This window comes from Phodopus roborovskii, unplaced genomic scaffold (assembly GCF_943737965.1).
Source record: "Phodopus roborovskii unplaced genomic scaffold, PHOROB, whole genome shotgun sequence".
Taxonomy (NCBI): Eukaryota; Metazoa; Chordata; class Mammalia; order Rodentia; family Cricetidae; genus Phodopus; species Phodopus roborovskii.
In genome coordinates, this window is record NW_026126716.1 from 664232 (window position 1) to 684153 (window position 19922).

Consider the following 19922-nt stretch of genomic DNA (forward strand, 5'->3'; position numbering starts at 1 on the left):
TTCCACATTCATTCCTGTGGAAGTTAAAAATCTGAACCGCTCTTGTGGCAGAAGAGATTTGTCTTGGTATTTTTGCATGGTGCTCTTGTTCTAAAACAGAAAAGACAAGATAGAGGAACATCAGAAGCCACCTCCTAATATCCTGACATTCTGTCAGTCTACTGTCTGATATTCACACATAAACAGTGTGTGTGTGTGTGTATGTGTGTGTGTGTGTGTGTGTGTGTGTAAGTTGTGACAAAGCTCTTCCTAAAGAAATTAGAGTAAATAAAACACCACATGCAGTCATACAGCTCAAAAAATTTAGTGACCTACCCAGTTTTGGATCTCCTTACTATGCTACTAAAGGGGGAGGTAGGAGAATGGATAGAAGGGAGGGAGAGGCACCTGGCATTAGTATGTAAAATAAGATAGATTTTAAGTTAAATTACAACTAATTTAAAAAGAGATTCCATTTCTTTAAATTTCTATATATGATTCCATGTCAAAAAACATTGTTTTCAAAAGGAATGAGTCTTACCCCATTGGGGGCCATGAGAATGAAAAGTCCCATTGACTCTGTTGGTGTCTGAGACAGGATTTTAAAAATTTGCCTGTAAGCAAGAATAAAAGAACTTATGAAAACAAAACCTCCTCTTCTCCAGTAACTAATGATAGTTTTTGTTCATATATGCATTGTTAACTTAATGACCACTATGGTCATAGGGTTGAAGGCTTTAATCCTATTATACAGCTGATGAGGTTGTGGATATGACTTAGCTTCAATTTCAATTGAAAAAACAGGGATTACATCAAAATGTTCTTCAAGAATTTACAGTAGACATCAATTTGAGATGGCAGTGGCTGCTTTCATCTGCACAACCACATAGCAGCTCCAGGAGGCTTAGAGACCCAGGGAGGCACAGAGGGGAGATGAGAGAGCAGAGGATATTGAGAGAACAAAAGAACTTTGAAACAATTAAAATATCAGGTCTTATGGGCAGATGCTTTTTAAAAGCATTCTCATGAGATTGAAAAGAAGAAGATGATGCTGGCGATGACAGAGCAAATCTCCATGAACAGGCCAAGTAGAAGTGAACCAGAGCTGCAGAAGCTCACTCTATTGGAGATGGAGAGTGGTTCTATATCTGAATTGAGCCTCATCAAAAGAACTCCATAGACTGTGCTGTAGCTCCATGCCAGGTTTGTCTCTATACTCTATACTGCCCCCTGAAGCCAAGTGGAAGTCAATGATCTGTGGTGTCATTGGCTGTTATGGCCTAGGAAGCTTCCTCTGCAGTGGTATCTATGATGACAGACTCATAATTAAGAATAGGAAATGATTACAGGAGACTTGTACCTTCCCTCACATTAACAAGAAACAGTCTAGACCAAAAGGCACTGAAGAGAGTCATTAACTTGTGATAAAGATGCTGAAGTGTTACTCTATACACTTGATGGCTCAGGCAGAAAGCAGGAATATTGTTGGTGGAGGAGGGCTCAGGTATCTTCAACAGGTAGGCCAGTGAGACTTTGACCATGCTCCAGGGAAGATACGGTCAAGAAAACATAGACTTCCTATAGTCTTTTTCAATTGTACTTTGGAATGGTCAAAAATTTTGGAGGGAAAACATGGGAGGAGAAGTAAGCTAGTGTGACTGGATGGTTTACAAAAAACACTTCCAACATCATCAATAAAAATATTATCATTTGAGAAATTAAAAAGAATTTTAACATGAAGAAAGTTTCCTTTAAAATTGGACAGAGCTTTGCTAGTGGTAGCGCAGGTACCTCAGCTCCCAAGTGCTCAGGGAACACACCAAAAAAAAAAAAAAAAAAAAAAAAAAACAGTCCTGGAACTGACACTACTTTTCAAGAGTTTATTCTGAGAGTCACAACAGGAAACACTATTGCTTCTGTGTTCTAGACATGAAACACAGACCAATCACTCCCATCAAGTAATAGGCCTAAATGTAATAGCCCAGGTCCAAGAAACTTGCCTTCTGGTCCATGAGTAAGACATAGCTGCCTATCCAGCCTGGGTGGCCAGGCAACCCTGCTCATGGAGGTGTGGAAGATATTGCAGACATTTCCACTGATATCCTAACCACACTGTTCCACAGTATTAACATGGTAATTCTCATGAGACAAAATTAGTGCAGGGAAGAATCATGGCCCTTACTTGACCTGTCTACATACCCAGCTCTCTCTGTGCTTCAGCTGAAACAGTCCAAGGAATAGTCTGGTTTCCTTCTTTCATACTCTTAAGACACAATATCTCAGAGAGCCCTTCAAGCCTGCTATCTCACCAAGAAAAGTAAAGACACATTTAGTGACAGGATGGAGAAATCTCTGTCCAATTCACCCCAAGGAAATGTCATATCCAATACTACATTTATGCCATCATCCTAATGTTCACCACTTTCCCCTTAATCCCACATTGTTTGATACTTCCCAGTTTAGGGAGCTGTCCATTAAAAAAAATGAAACCATTAATTTTTTTCCTACCTGACATATTCAAGTCAGGAACAACAAAGAAAAGGAGTAGATATGGATCAAGGGATGAAAGAACAGGTTCTTGGTTTCTAAAAGGTGTAGGATCCGGATAAATTGATGAGTACTCTGGTTGTTGCGTTTTGCAGTAAAAAAAAAAATTCACGTCTGGGCGCAATCGAAGATGCTCAGCAGTGAGGAACGTTTGCTCAGTTATTTCCAAGGTAACCTCAAAACACTATCTAGTGCTGATTGGCTGAGGAAGGATGATGTCATTAAGCTGGTGAAAGCCAATGGCTATCCCAGAAGCCATGTGTTAAAGTGACAGAGGGAATACTTGCAGGAAGATTACAGCATCCTTACATGGCTGCAATCTGGGCAGCTGAAAGCATACAACCCAGATTTGACAGTTTCTGTTATTAAGACACTTAATTCAGGAACAGTGTCACAAGTTTGTTACAAGTGGTTATTAATACAGTCATTAATCATTGACACAGAATTTTCTCATTTTAACTGATGTGGTGATATCTTTCTTACACAAAGTCTTTCTGAGGTTCTGAGAATGGACTTTGCCAATAGTTAACAATACTGGTCTGCAGTACTGCCCAGACAGACAGGAACTAATGTAGGTAGGCAGAAACAGGGTATAAGCAGGGAAAAACAGGACATTGTTTCATTCTCTCCTGAGATGCTTAGGAGATAACATGAACTGTGCCTTGCTCCTTCTTTCTGATCTCTCAGCATTTGCATCTATATCTGACTCCCAAACAGACTATATTTGTGTAAACAAGATATCACCACAAAAGAACAACTTTAACACATTTCTATGCACAGATGACATACTTAGTGAGTGTCTTAATTACTGTTTTACTGTTGTAAAAGCTACCATGACCAAAACATCTGTTCTGCCAGGAAGGATTTGACTGGGTGCTTGCTTACAGTTTTAGAGTCACTCTAAGTATTTTTTGTTTCTTTGATGTTTTAGACAGGGTTTCTCTGTAGTACTTTGGAGCCTATCCTGGAACTTGCTTTGTAGACCAGTTTGGACTTGAACTCACAAAGATCTGCAAGCATTTTCCTCTGGAGTGCTGGGATTAATGTAGTGTGCCACCAAGACCCTGCTTAATTCAGAGAATTCTTAAATTAACTTCCATGAAAGTATCAATATTTCCCACTACACTCTGGCAGGGGAGTTGAGTAGCAAAGTGAAAAGCAAGAAGGAAACATGGTCACTGCAAAAAGTTGCTTCATTTCATATTCATCACAGGAAAAATCCATGAGTATAAGTCTTAATTGTCAATATGTATTTATGCCCCAAATAAAAGTACCTGCATTGGAAAAAGAAACACTACAAAACTCAAAGATCACATAAAAAAAAACTCACACACTCATAGTTGCAGATTTCAACACCCCACACTCAACACTAGACAAGACCAGAAGACTGAAACTTTAAATATATATATATATATATATATATATATATATATATATATATATATATATATTTAACACAAGTTATGCCCCATTTGGGAAGACACATCCACCTGGGCCCAGCCAGGACAGATTTAAAATGCCTAAAACACATCATCCTGGCATACACAAGCTGGAGGCAGTGCAGGTCATTTAACCATGGGAAATAAAAATGTGAGAAGAAAACCGGCATCTACTCCTCCTAGGCTCTGATAAACTTCTGCAGGAACAAAGATCCAAGGACAGGACCTGCCATCACATCCCTGCTGGATGAGACACTTGATGGCCAAAGATGTGGTCAAACCTGGGGAAATGCTTACACAGCAGAGAGCAGTGCTCACAGTGATTGTCCATCTCCATTCCTGGATGAGCTGCCCCTTCCTGGGAAGGCCAAGTAAGTACCTCCGGCTTTCCAAACCTGGACAAACCTCAAGTCAGAGCTATTTCCCGAAAGCATCACCCCGGGTTTCCAGCATGCCCACTGAAGCTTACCCTTTGAGGCCACATTCCCAGTCAATGCAGTTTACCACACTCAAACTGTTCCAACCAGCTCCTGCCAGCATGTCTTTGATGGACTCTGACAAGACAGCTGTTCTGACTGCCACCAGTGCCATACCACCTAACATAACCAACCACATCCATTTTTGCAATAGGTCTTGCCCAACATCATCTCATACTGTATTCCCAAAGGAGCTTGTTTCTGTTGCCAGAAACAAGGCCCCATCATCTCCCAAACCTCAAATGCAATATCTGCAGCTAGACTTCAGCTGCCAACCAATTCCATAAAAAAAAGTGATATTCCACGGCCACTCCCCATCAGCCCACCACAGGTGCCAGAGGTCAGAGAGGGAGGCCATGAAGAGGTGGGCCCCACAGAAGCGACAGAACGCTGCCAAGTGCAGATCTCTAACTGCACATTTCCCTTCAAACGGAGAAGGATATGGATATGGTAATTGATCCATATTATGCAGTGTTGATAGAATTATTCTCCTTGTCTTTTATTTTCATTATATTAGTTACTGAACATGGTATGCTTCTCAGAGTTTATAATGTATAGTGATCACAATCGTGCTTGCTTCACAATTCCTACGACTTTGAGCCTCGGACCCCAGCCCTTTTATCAATGCTGGTCTGGGACAGAGCAATTCCTGCAAATGCATGAAATACAGGATTTCAGGTGTATACAGTCAAGCACTCTTTGTGAAGTGAACATACCCATGGGTGACTATCTGTTTAAATGGTTTTAAGTTGATTAATATGTTTATCTCAAGTTGTATCCAGTTTGAAATCATCCATTTCATGTTTTAATTCATTTTATGATTTCCTGTGTAGAGTGCCCAAGGGAGACAGAAGAGGGCACCAGATCTCAGGAATCTAGATTTCACTGAGTTTGAAATCAACATGAGATACTCTGTATCCATCCTGGGAACTGCAAGAAGAACAAGTGTCCTCATCTGCTGAGCCAACTCATGAGCCCCATTTGGATCTGCATTCTACAAACAACAGAACTACTTTTTATATAAGGCTGAAAAGACTTCACATTCTCAGTACATCACTGAGCTTCATCTGTGACAATGCTTTTGGACACCATGCTTGGTTCACTAATGTTCTGCACACAGTGATGCCATCAGCATTGATGGGCAACTACCTGTTCAACAAATACTGAGTTCTTTGGCAACTGTACATGAACCATGTTTTAGGATAGGTTTTGGCTCTGGAGGATCCCCAGACTTATATCCAACCAGGCTGCAAACCGTCCCATACCTCCCAGCAGAGTATAAGTATAGCATTCCCTTCTGAAAACTCCCTCAGTTCTCTTTCCCATTTATTTCTCATTGGCCGTGGATGGCACCTACTGCAGGCTGACCACGTATTTCCCTGATGCCTCCTCAACTGATTGTCCATTGACAGTACATCTGTTAGGCCTGTCTTTTTTCTTATTCCTTTAGTAAATCTGTTGACGTCTTTCTCATGATTTACATATTTTATGTAATTGCAAATAATCTAGATATTAAATCATCTAATTGAGCTGTTATTAGCAAAGATTTCAACCATTTCTTTACAAAATACTCTCAGGTAACTCCTTCATTTGCTGCCAATGAACTCTTTTCTTTCTTGAGAGACCATTTGTCAACTACTGCCAGGATTCCTGGAGTGGCTGGTATTTTCCTCCATTCAGGTCTTTCCCTAAACATTCAAGCCTAAGTTACAACAGGAACTTACAGTTTAAGTGTATGTTTCACATTGACCTCTGACACATTTGGCATTGATATTTTATAAGGTCAAATAGAGGATGAAGAGTCCATTTATTTATTGACTTACTTTTATTATCTTGCCAATGCACGGAAATAAAAATAAATAAAATCAGAAGGAAAAAAGCAAGTAAGCTGAGTAGAGACCTGATTTTCAAATACCTGTGTATCTAACACTCCTAACAATAGTGGAGAGGATGCCTGAACTGGCCTTCCCCTATAATGACATTCATGACTACTCAAATTGTCATCACCAGAGGCAGGGAACCATAGCCAAGTTTGGGACACACACACACACACACACACACACACACACACACACACACACACACACACAAAGTGTTTAAAATCATTTTTAAAAACAAAGATTATATGTACTCATCTGTGAGGTAATTCTCCTAAGTGATGCCTAGAAATCAGATATTTACAAAACTTTCATTGACTTTTCTAGATGTGGCCTCACTGTGTATGCTAATAGAGCCTCAGACTCTTTGTCCTCTTTGCCCAGCTGTCTGAGTGCCAGGATTATAGGTATGCACTCTATCACCCATATGATATATTTAATTTACCAAACAAATCAGTACGTACTTCCTTTGCTCAGTCCATCCATGTCAAATACCATTCTGAGTACTTTGCTATCATAAATAATAATCACAAAAATTCTAATATATATCTCTCTTCATATACTGTTTTCTGAAGATTATAAAGTGGTGGCACTTCCTTACTACAACACAAATATTTTAGTAAGGACTGTCTCTCTGTGGGAACTGCCACCCCACTGTACTCTGAGAATCCCAAAACTATGCTAGGTATTTGAAATGGGTTCATTAAAAGATTCCTAATAACTGGGGAGGAAATATGGCTCAGCAGCTAAGAGCACCTGCTATTCTTATTGAGCATCAGGGTTCAATAACACATTAAGCACATAAATCCTTACAACCATCTATATAAGTCCAGTTCCAAAGAATCTGGTGCCCTCTTGTGGCCTCTTCAGAAACCAGGTACACATACATACACAATGCACATACCTAGATGCATTCAAAACACTATAGAATAAGGCCAGGCATGGTAGCACATGCCTATATTCCCAAGAATAGGTAGAAAGGCAAGATGATCTCTGTGAGGTCCAGACCTGCCAGTCTACAAAGTGAGTTCCAGGACAGCTGAAAAACATGGACTCAGAAAACAGAAACAAAAGCGACTTACTTTTTTTTTCCTTCTTTTTTTTCTTTAAAATATTTTTATTTAATTTTATGTAACGAAGTCCAATTTAATGAAAACAAACATTTATACACAATATTTTGGAATTTGGGCGTCGTTCTTTCCAAACTACTTCCTGCTGGTAAGGGGCGCTGTCTTGGGGGATTCGAAGAAGATTCAGATATCCTAGCTGTAGTCTGTAGGGCTGTTTTGTCCAGCTGTTTTGAATGTAGGATCAGCTTGTACTCTGTTTCAGGCAGTCTGGCATGATCAAACCACATTAGTCTGGAAGGAATCCACATATTTTCATTTTCTGTGGAAACTAAAATAGAAATCCTTTTCCCCAGTAACTTGTTCTTCAACTTAAATTTTGGAGTCAAAGCATTTTTTTTTAATTTATTATTTTACATGTCCATCCCAGTTCCCTCTCCCTCTCTCCCTTTTACCCTCTCTGCCCTCTCACATGCGCTCTAAACACCCTCCCCTCCCATCGCCCCACCACAATTCCATATGTAGGGGAATACCATCCAGTTGGGGTCATGTAGATCTGACAGGTCTTGTGAAGTAGGGACTAGGGCTTCTCTCCTGTCTCTAGAATAAGGCAGTTATCCCTCCATGGGGGATATGTTTGCAAAGTCCTTTTGTGCACCAGGGATACATCATGGCTCCACTGTCTGAGGTCTCTTAGACTTCTCAGTCCTTCTGGGTGAGACCCATATTCAGGGGGGCCCGAGTCAGTCCCCTGCTGGCTTCCCAGCTATCAGTCTAGTGGCCCTTAGCTCCTCCTTGTTCAGGTCAGCTGTCTGTATGTGTTTCTGCAGCCTGGTCTTGTCCTCTCCATCTGCTTCTGGGTTCTAGTTCGACTCAGTGTTTATGTAATGCCTATTTTCAACAGGCATTAGTTGAGGACTCCATGGAGAAGTTAGTTGTTCATCTCACTCTCCGGGAAGGGCATTTATGATAGCCTTTCCACGGAAACTGAGATTGTTAGTTGGGAGCAGTCTTGTAGTTCTCTCAACCTTTCTTTGTGTTCAACTTTATCTTCAAACCAATATTGGCTCCCTCTTTTATGTTCTCTCTCTCTCTGTCTCTGCTCTGTCTCTCTCTCTCTCTCTTTCCTGTCTTCCATTCCTAACCAGGCTCAATCCTCCTGGTCGCACCTGCCTTCCTCTCCTCCCCCTCATTTTCACCTACTTCTCTCTCCATTCGCTGTCCTCCCCCACTTCACCTGAGTTCTGGTGGACTTGTCCCTTCCCAGTTCTGTGAGGGACTTTATATGAATCTCTTAGAATACACCTTGTATCCTAGTTCCTCTGGTGATGTGAATTATAAGCTGGTGATCATTTGATCTAGTTCTAAAATGCATATATGAGTGAGTACATACTGTGTTCCTCTTTTTGTGACTAGGTTACCTCATTCCGGATGGTTTCTTCAAGTGCCATCCACTTGCCTGCGAATTTCAAGATACCATTATTTTATTCTACAGAGTAGTATTCCATTGTGTAGATGTGCCACATCTTCATTAACCATTCTTCAATTGAGGGGCATCTAGGTTGCTTCCAGGTTCTTGCTATTACAAATAGTGCTGCTATGAACATAGGTGAACAGATGTCTTTGTTGCATGGATGTGAATCCTTTGAGTATATGCCTAAGAGGGGGATTGTCGGGTCCTGTGGTAAACTAATTCCCGTTTTCCTGAGGCACCGCCATACTTATCTCCAAAATGGCTGTATGAGTTTGCACTCCCACCAGCAGTGGAGGAGTGTTCCCCTTTCTCCACATCCTCTCCAACATAAGTCATCACTGGTGTTTCTAATTTTAGCCATTCTGGCAGGGGTAAGATGGTATCACAAAGTTGTTTTGATTTGCATTTCCCTGATAGCTAAGGATGTGGAGCATTTTCTTAAGTGTCTTTCAGCCTTTTTGATTTCCTCCATTGAGAATTCTTTCTTCAGTTCTGTACCCCATTTTTTAATAGGGTTATTTGGTGTTTTCTTGACTAGTTTTCCGAGTTCTTTGTGTATTTTGGAGATCAGCCCTTTGTCGGATATAGGATTAGTGAAAATCTTTTCCCAGTCAGTGGGCTGCCGTTTGGTCTTGTCAACTGTGTCTTTTGCCTTACAGAAGCTTCTAAGTTTGAAGAGGTCCCATTTATTAATTGTTTCTTTCAGTGTCTGTGCCCCTGGAGTTATGTTCAAGAAGCGGTCTCCTATACCAATTTGTTCAAGGGTACCTCCTACTTTCTCTTCTAAGAGGTTCAATGTGGCTGGATTGATGTTGAGGTCTTTGATCCATTTGGACTTGAGTTTTGTGCATGGCGACAGACATGGGTCTATCTGCAGTCTTCTACACACCCTCATCCAATTGTGCCAGCACCATTTGTTGAAAATGCTGTCTTTGCCCCATTGTATAATTTTAGCTGTTTTGTTGAAAATCAGGTGTCCATAGGTGTGTGGATTAATATCAGGATTTTCAATTCGATTCCATTGGTCTACCTGTCTATTTTTATGCCAATACCAGGCTGTTTTCAGAGCTATAGCTCTGTAGTGGAGCTTAAAGTCAGGAATGGTGATTCCTCCTGACGTTCTTTTATTGTATAGGGTTGTTTTGGCTATCCTGGGTCTTTTGTTTTTCCATATAAAGTTGATTATTATCCTTCCAAGGTCGGTGAAGAATTATGGTGGGATTTTAATGGGGACTGCATTGAATCTGTAGATTGCTTTTGGTAAGATTGCCATTTTTACTATGTTTATCCTACCTATCCAAGAGCATGGGACATCTTTCCATTTTCTGGTATCTTCTTTAATTTCTTTCTTCAGAGTCACAAAGTATTTATTATATAGATCTTTTACTTGTTTGGTAAGTGTTACACCAAGATACTTTATGTTGCTTGTGGCTATTGTAAAGGGTGATGTTTCTCTGATTTCTTTCTCTGTCTCTTTGTCGTCTGAAAAAAATAGGGCTAATGATTTTTTCAGTTTATCTTGTATCCTGCTAGTTTGCTGAAGGTGTTTATCAGCTGTAGGAGTTCCCTGGTAGAGTTTATTGGGTCGCTTATGTAAACTATCATATCATCTGCAAATAGAGGCAGTTTGACTTCTTCCTTTCCAATTTGGATGCCCTTGATCTCCTTTTGTTGTCTTATAGCATTAGCTAGAACTTCTAGTATGATATTGAAGACATATGGAGAGAGAGGACAGCCTTATCTTGTTCCTGATTTTAAAGGAATTGGCTTAAGTTTCTCTCCATTCAGTTTGATGTTGGCAGTTGGTTTGCTGTATATTGCTCTTATTATGCTTAGGTATGTTCCTGTTATCCCTGACCTCTCCAATACCTTTATCATGAAAGGGTGTTGAATTTTGTCGAAGGCTTTTTCCGCATCTAGGGAGATAATCATATGTTTTTTTCTTTTTCTGTTTGTTTTTATGGTGGATCACGTTGATAGATTTTCGTATGTTAAATCATCCCTGCAATCCAGGGATGAAGCCTACTTGATCATGGTGGATGATTTCTCTGATGTATTTTTGAATTCGGTTTGCCATTATTTTATTGAGTATTTTTGCATCAATGTTCATCAGGGATATTGGTCTGTAGTTTTCTTTCTTAGTTGTGTCTTTGTGAGGTTTGGGTACCAAAGTTATTGTGGCCTCATAAAAAGAGTTTGGCAATAAACCTTCTGTTTCTATCTTGTGGAACAGTTTGAGGAGTAGTGGTATTAGTTCTTCCTTGAATGTATGGTAGAATTCTGCACTGAATCCATCTGGCCCTGGACTTTTTTTCATTGGAAGGCTTTTGATGACTGCTTCTATTTCATTGCGGGTTATAGGTCTACTTAAATTGTTTGTCTGTTCTTGATTTAATTTTGGTAAGTGTTAGTTATCCAGAAACTTGTCCATTTCCTTTGAATTTTCAATTTTTGTGGAATACAGATTTTCAAAGTATGACCTGAAAATTGTCTGGATTTCCTCTGTGTCTGTTGTTATGTTCCCCATTTCGTTTTTGATTTTGTTAATTTGCATGTTCTGTCTCTGCTTTTTCGTTAATTTGGATAAAGGTTTGTCTATCTTGTTGATTTTCTCAAAAAACCAACTCTTTGTTGCATTGATTTTTTTATATTGTTTTCCTGGTTTCTATTTTGTTGATTTCAGCCCTCAAGTTGATTATTTCCTGGTGTCTACTCCTGCGGGGTGAATTCGCTTCTCTCTGTTCTAAGGTTTTCAGTTGGGCTGTTAATTCTTTTATGTGACTATCCTCTGTTTTCTTCATATGGGCACTTAGTGCAATGAACTTCCCTCGTAGCACTGCTTTCAAGGTGTCCCATAAGTTCGGGTATGTTGTATCCTCATTCTCGTTGAATATTAGAAAGTCTTTAATTTCTTTCTTTATTTCTTCTTTGACCCAGGAGTGGTTCAATTGCACATTGTTATGTTTCCATGAGTTTGTAGGTTTTCTGCTATTTGTGTTGTTGTTGAATTCCAATTTTAAATCATGGTGGTCCGATAAGATACAGGGGACTATTCCTATACTCTTGTATCTGTTGAGGTTTGTTATGTCTCCTAGTATGTGGTCGATTTTAGAGACAGTTCCATGTGGAGCAGAGAAGAAGGTATATTCTTTTGTCTTTGGATGGAATGTTCTATAGATGTCTGTTAACCCCAGTTGAGACATAACTTCTGTTAATTCTTTTGTTTCTTTGTTGACTTTCTGATTTGTGTTCCTGTCTAGTGTTGAGAGTGGTGTATTGAAGTCTCCCACTATAAGTGTGTGAGGTTTTATATGAGCTTTGAGTTTTAGTAGTGTTTCTTTTACGAATGTGGGTGGCTTTCTATTAGGGGCATAGATGTTCAGAATTGAGACTTTGTGTTGATAGATTTCTCCTGAGATGAATATGAAATGACTGTCTTCATCTCTTTTGCTTAATTTTGGTTTGAAGTCTAACTTGTTAGATATTAGGATAGCTATGCCTGCTTGCTTCTTATTTCCATTTGATTGGAAAATCTTTTACCAACCCTTTACCCTGAGGTAATGTCTATCTTTGGAGCTAAGGTGTGTTTCTTGTATGCAGCAGAAGGATGGATTCTGTCTTTGTATCCATTCTGTTAGCCTGTGTCTTTTTATAGGTGAGTTAAGACTATTAATGTTGAGGGTGAGTAAGGTCCATTGATTGTTGATGCTTGTTTGATTTAGGTTTGTTGTTGGCAGTGGTATTGTGAATACATTTGTTCTGCTTCACCCTAGGTTTCTGGTGTAGTTGGAGTGTCTGTTGCCTACATTTTTGTGGGCATAGTTACCTTCCTTGGGTTGGAGTTTTCCTTCCAATACTTTCTGTAAGGCTGGATTTGTAGATACATATTGGGAAAATCTGGTTTTGTCATTAAATATCTTGTTCTCTCCATCTATATTGATTGAGAGTTTTGCTGGATATAGTAGCCTAGGCTGACATCCGTGTTCTCTTAATACTTTTAGAACATCTATCCAGGACCTTCTGGCCTTGAGGGTTTCCATGGAGAAGTCAGGTGTAATTTTGATAGGTCTGCCTTTATATGTTACCTGTCCTTTTTCCTTCGCTGCTCTTAATATTCTTTCTTTATTCTGTATGCTAGGTGTTTTGATTATTATATGTCGAGGTGTCTTTTTTCTTTGGTCCAGCCTCTTTGGGGTTCGGTATGCTTCTTGTACTTTCATGGGCATGTCCTTCTTCAGATTTGGAAAGTTTTCCTTGATGATTTTGTTGAATATGTTTTCAGCACCTTTGAGCTGGGCTTCCTCACCTTACTCTATGCCTATTATTCTTAGGTTTGGCCTTTTCATGGTGTCCCACATTTCCTGGATGTTTTGTGTTAAGGATTTGTTGGATTTATGATTTTCTTTGGTCGATGAATCTATTTCTTCTAGTTTATCTTCTGTGCCTGAGATTCTCTCTTCCATCTCTTCAATTCTATTGGTTATGCTTGTGTCCGTGGTTTCCGATTTTTTGCCTAGCTTTTCAATTTCCAGCCTTCCTTCTGTTTGTGTTGCCTTTATTTTCTCAATTTCAGTTTTCAAGTCTTGAACCGTTTCCTTCACCTGGTTAATTGTTTTTTTTTTCTTGGCTATCTGTACTTTCCTTAAGGAATTTGTTCATTTCTTCCACTTTTTTGTTTGTTTTTTTCCTCCATTTCTTTAAGGGATTTACTCACATCATCTTTGAGGGCCTCTATCATTTTTATGATGGTGATTTTTAAGTCGTACCCTTCTGCTTCCTCTGCTTTGTTGTTGTGTTCCATTCTAGTTGTAGATTCCCTAGATTCTGGTGGTGTCATGTTTGTCTTTCTGTTGTTAGGTGTTCTCTTGTATTGCCTTTTTCCCATAGTTTCTTCCAGTAGGTGTTTGTGGTGTCTCTTCCCTCTCTCTATGGTACTTCCCCGATGGGCTTATGTGCATCTGAGATTCAATATCTGTAGCTCTTTGTGGTCCAAGCTCTCTAGGAGGTTTCTCTCTGTCCAATAGCCAGTGGAAGAGGATGAGGGCTGGGCTGGAACTTGAGAAGGTTTTGCAGGGTAGTGGGATCTCACTGGAAACTGGCGCTCTCCCGCTGAGACCTCGTTCTATGGCAGGGGCCCAGATTTGGGGGTCAAGGATCTTGCCCCCAGGAACTCCTAGTGGACCCACAGAGCCAAAAGCGACTTATAAAGTAAAACTAATTCTTTTAAAATGAGAGATACGAATAACCTGAAAAAGGCAGACTTTTTCCTGTGTCGCAGAAACCACAGATATCATGCTACTTTTGATTCTACACCCCATGAAATGACTCCCATACTTTCTGTTGTCTACCCCAAACCCCACTCCCCGCAGATATGAAATAAAACTGAAGACCTGGATGTATATGTGTTCATTCACTGAGATACACCCCTAGGCCACTATTGTCTAATTAACTTTTTAAAGGAAAGCAAAGGTTTACATATAATAAGCTAATGTAAGACATAGTAACTAAAGTAATATCATATACTTGAAAGAATCACTGAAATTTTAAATGTCTCACCACAAAAACAATATTATGACTTTATTGGATTAATTAGCCTGATTTTACCATTTCATAATATGTAAATTTCAAAATGCCATAAATACGTACCATTTTTATCAAGTAACCTTCTAAAATGGTTTAATCCCATCACTCATGAGATAGAGGCAGGTGGATCTTTGTGAGATTGTAGCCAATTGATGTACATAGCCAGTTCCCAGGTAGGCGGCTTACATAGATAGGAAGACTCTGTCTCAAAAAAAAAGAGGTAGTGTGTACATTATTGGGTTCACATATTATGGGCACTTACTCAAACACACTCTGATAGATGCTAAATAAGGTACAGGCATTTTTAGTCAAAACACATTTAGTGTCAATGCTTATGTTATCACGATGGCCTCAAACTGGAAATACTATGTGCCTTACTGCTTAACATCAAAATGGCCACAATGATCACCCAAAGATCTACATAGCCTATGTTTCTTAAACAAGGATATGGTGGTATTTGCCCAAGTTCCTCTGAGAATTCCTTTTCGCTTTAAAAGGTTGCATAGTGCTCACTATTTGATAAACCCCTGCTATCTGTCACCCACTATCCAAGTTAAAACAACATTCATCAGAATTTAAGGGCAGTGTCTTGACAGAACCCAGGCAACCTGAGCAGGCTGGGATGGGCCGTTGGGTCACAGATCTACAGCCATAAGGATCACTTTTTGTCTTTTATCCTTACACGAGGTGAAAAAAGAGCTTCGTAGTTGAAATAGATTTAAACTCCTGTTATCTTTACACAATGTGACTAGTAATACTGTGAATGAATTCTACGACAGTCAGGGCCTTGTTTGAAACTTAATAAGGGAGGTTGTTGCAGTTACCTTTAATATGAGCACGCAGCAGGCAGAGGCAGGTAGATCTTTGAGTTAGAGGCCATCAGGCGTAAGAGTGAGTTTCAGGTCAGGCAGGGCTGTTAAACATAGAAACCCTGTCATGAAAAACTAAAAACAAACACTCAATCAAAAACGTCCTTAAACCTGCCTACAGCCATTACCTCCAACATTTCAGGTGCCTTTAGGCCTTCTTAGTCTGCACTCTCCCCAGAGTCTTCTCCATGACAGCTTGCCTCCTATATTCCTTTATCCTGACCAACAAGGGAACTGTTGCAGCCAGGGGGAGACAGCAAATGTAATGAGCAGGAGAAACAGACTGCACCCTTCACAGTGGATGCCACTTCACTGCCCCCTCCCTTAGCCATGGAGCTAAACCCAAGGTGCATGTCCTCCAGTGGACAAAGCTGCTCCATGACATCACGGAAGGCTCCAAAGTGGAAGTGTGATGGCTGCACATCGATTTCCCTGGTGCAAGTCTGTGTGTGCACAGTGCCTATGTTGTTTCCTGGGCACAAGAGTTTTTCCAGCAGAAATTTAAACAACAAAGAGTCCTGGTGGCTAAAAGCTGCTGAATACAACAAAGAATGGGAAGGAGTGAGTGATGCCTGAATTAGACTTCATAGGAGACTGCAGGAAGCCTAGATGAGAGTCAGGAAATGGGAACAGATGAAAGAAAAGAGGGTCGGAAAATGTAGGCTGAATCAGGGATTCCTGTCACAACAGAGTCACAACACAATTTCCAGGGAATTGACTCAGAGTACACAAAATCAATCGAGATACAGAGTGTGAACTGCCTGACTCAATCTGTAGACCAGAATAGATATCAGGATGAGTGTGTTTTCTCCCCAGGGAAACTAGTGATGCTCAGGAGAACTCAAAGAGATGCATCCAAGGCCTTTAGATTCTCTTGGCCACTGCCTGCATGGATAACTACTGCCACACTCCATGGCCTGGCTTTTCACCCTTCATCATATAAGAAGTTTCCGAGGCACAGTGTCACATAACTAAGGCGTTGGTACTTGAGCAGAAAAGAGATGTTCCAGGAAGAGGAAGCAAGCACTGGAATACTATTAGAGGGGAGAGAGAACACTGAAGATTAAGCTTAGGATGTGATGATATAAACCCCTGCCGTGTCCTTTTGGCATGACACAAAGTCATTATTATGATGTTCATAAAAGGAAATAACTATATTCCCAATGGCTTAGAAAGGCTAATGAGACTAAAATAAATTGTACAAACACATATGTGTGTATGAATCTAGGTGTCCTTGTAAATCAACTGCTTGACAGGCAGGAAGTATACCAGAGCTTGGAAGGCAGAGGCAGGTGGCTATCTCAGTTCAAGGACAGCCAGGGCTACACAGACACACACTGTGTCGAAAAAAAAAAAAAAAAAAAACAGAAAGTGAGAGAGAGTGAGAAATTGTGAGGGAGAGAAATTCCAAGTGAGAACATAGCTGACAATGAATAAAATGGAGTTTGGCTGGATATGGGGTACACTGTGGGTGCCCATCTTGGCACAAGAACAGAGATTTCAAAGCTGTCTCAGGAAGTCTTAAGACCTAAAGGTCAATGGTGTGGCTAAAGTAGGATGTTTGTCTGTCTTAGTCTAAATAACAACAGATCTGAATCTGAGGTATGGCTACTCCGGACCTCAAGGCTAGGGAACAAGAAGTTTGGAGCAAAGGTGTGGTTACTGAACCCTTAGAATAAGGGAGGAAGAAAAGTCTGTTTGTTCCATATACATGATACTGTGTTCCCCTTTTTGGTTAAGGTATATAAGAGTGCTGAAAAATAAACTTTTGGCATTTCAGTATTGCCTAATCTGTCGTCCTGACCTTTATTCTGTCTCTCTGTCTTTTCTTCATTGTCTCTAGGTAGCCTTTCCCTTGTCCACACTCCCTCACTCAGGTATGGACTTGGGGCAGCTTGGCTGGCTCAGATTGCAGCCCCACAAAGACTGCTCCTGACCATGCACACATGTGATCCCAGCCCTAGAGAGACTGAAGCAGGGAGATCATGAATTATAGACAAGGCTGGGATATAGAGACAGAGCCTGTCTTAATAAGCAAAGCAAAAGTGTAAAATAAAAGGAAAGTGTTATTAAGACAGGGAATGGCAGGTTCCTAAATTTTCCATTCACATTTTCTTAGAATTATGGCTGCTTCTATCCTTTTCACTTACATGATGAATGCCTGTACTGTTGTTTTTAAAGCACAGGTGAATTTTGAGTTTGTTTTTTGTACTTGCATTGGGTTATCCATTCTTCAGTCACCTTAACTTTCTGAACAGGAGGAGGGATGTGCTGTCCTGGTTGAGGCTTTGAACTTGGGTGTGGCTTCTCCTCAGTAAAGACAGGACACCAATACTTCTTCTTCTTCTTCATTTTTCCTTATTTATTTTATATAACCAAGTCCATTTAAATGAAAACAAACATTTATAAACAATATTTGGGAGTTTGGGCATCAATCTTTGCAAATTACTTCCTGTTGGTAAAGGTCGATGTCATGGGGGATTCGAAGAAGATGCAGAAATCCTGGCTGTAGCCTGTAAGGCTGCTTTGTTCAGCTATTTTGAATGTAGGATCACCTGGTACTCTGTTTCAGGTGGTCTGGTTTGATCAAACCACATTAGTCTGGAAGGAATCCACATCTTTTCACTTTCTATGGAAACAAAAATAGAAATCCTTTTCCCCAGTAACTTGTCCTTGAACTTAAATTTTGGAGTCAAAGCATTTTTTTTTTATTTAATTTATTATTTCACATGTCGATCCCAGTTTCCTGTCTCTCCTTCCCTCCCTCCCACCCCCTTTTACTCTCTCTGTCCACTCACATGTACCCTAACCACCCCCTCCCATCCCCACCCCAATTCCCTATGTAGACTGCTCAGTCCTTTTGGCTGAGACCCATATTCAGGGGGGCCTGAGTCAGTCCCATGCTGGCTTCCTGGCTATCAGTCTGGTGGCCCAGTTTCCTGTCTCTCCTTCCCTCCCTCCCACCCCCCTTTTACTCTCTCTGCCCACTCACATGTACCCTAACTACCCACTCCCATCTGCCACCCCAATTCCCTATGTAGGGGAATGCCTTCCACTTGGGGTCATTAGATCTCACAGGTCATGTGAAGAAGGGACTAGAACTTCTCTCCTGTCCCTAGATTAAGGCAGGTATCCCTCCATGGGGGATGTGGGTCCTTTTGTGCACAAGGGATACATCCTGGCTCCAATGTCTGAGGTCCCTTAGACTGCTCAGTCCTTTTGGCTGAGACCCATATACAGAGGGGCCTGAGTCAGTCCCATGCTGGCTTCCCGGCTATCAGTCTGGTGGCCCTTAGCTCCTCCTTGTTCAGGTAAGCTGTCTCTATGTGTTTCTGCCTCCTGGTGTTGTCCTCTCCATCTGCATCTGGGTTCTAGTTCGACTATTTGTTTATGTATGGGTGTCTGTTCCTGTTTCCAACAGGTATTAGATGAGGGCTCCATGGATATGTTAGTTGTTGATCTCACTATCCGGGAAGGGCATATATGGTAGCCTTTCCACAGAAGCTAAAATTGTTAGTTGGTGGCATCTTGTAGTTCTCTAGACCTTTCTTTGTGTTCAGTTTTATCTTCAAACCAATATTGGCTCCCTCTTTTATGTTCTCTCTCTCTCTCTCTCTCTCTCTCTCTCTCTCTCTCTCTCTCTCTCTCTCTTTCTCTCCTGTCTTCTATTCCTAACCGGGCTCAATCTTCCTAGTCGCATGTGTTTTCCTTTCCTCCCCATCATTTTCTCCTACTTCTCACTCCATTTGCCGAATCCCCACTTCCCCTGTGCTCTGGGGGACTTGTCCCCTCCCGCTTCTGTGAAGGACTTTATATGAATTTCTTAGAATACACCTTGTATCCCAGTTCCTCTGGTGGTGTGAATTATATGCTGGTGATGCTTTGCTCTAGATAAGGGGAAAAAAGCAGACAATAGAAAAACATGGAAAAATGGTCCAAATAGATAATAATCAGTGGTGTTAATCACTGAAGAAACCTTGTGGCTAAAATGAAAAATAGAAACATGCCAGGGCCATGAAGGAATTTGAATGATATAGAAGATTTGCACAGATCTCCTTGGGAAAAAGCAAGGGAAAATTTTGTGGGCTTCAGCATCCTGCGTGACCTCTCTGCAGCACCCTGCCCTCCTTTGTGTGTAAGACAGGATGCTGCAGAAGGAGAGGGCTTTATGACCTTCTCCGGGACAAAGTAGGTTGATAGATTTCATCAAGGGACTATCCCATCAAAGAGTGGGATTCATTACAATGTTTTCATGAATGTACTTCATGTCCTCGGATTATATTCACCCATTACCATTACTTGTCCCTCACATCCACCCCACCGGTCCCCTTCCTCTTCAGAAATAGACTCTCCTCTACATGCATTTCTTATTGTTATTATCATTTATACCAAGAATGTGCACATGAGAGAGTCTTGTTTTATGGCAAAGTAAAAATATATAAATAAATAATTACATGGGAGTTTGTTTTTAATTAAGCAATAAGACTTGATGGGGCCTGGCTGCCGCTTTATCAAGCTACTCCTAGGGTGTAGGGATGAATTTGGTCCACAGGAGCGCCACAAATCAGTTCAGAATGTGATTAGATTATTACTCTCTGGAATTAATGCAAG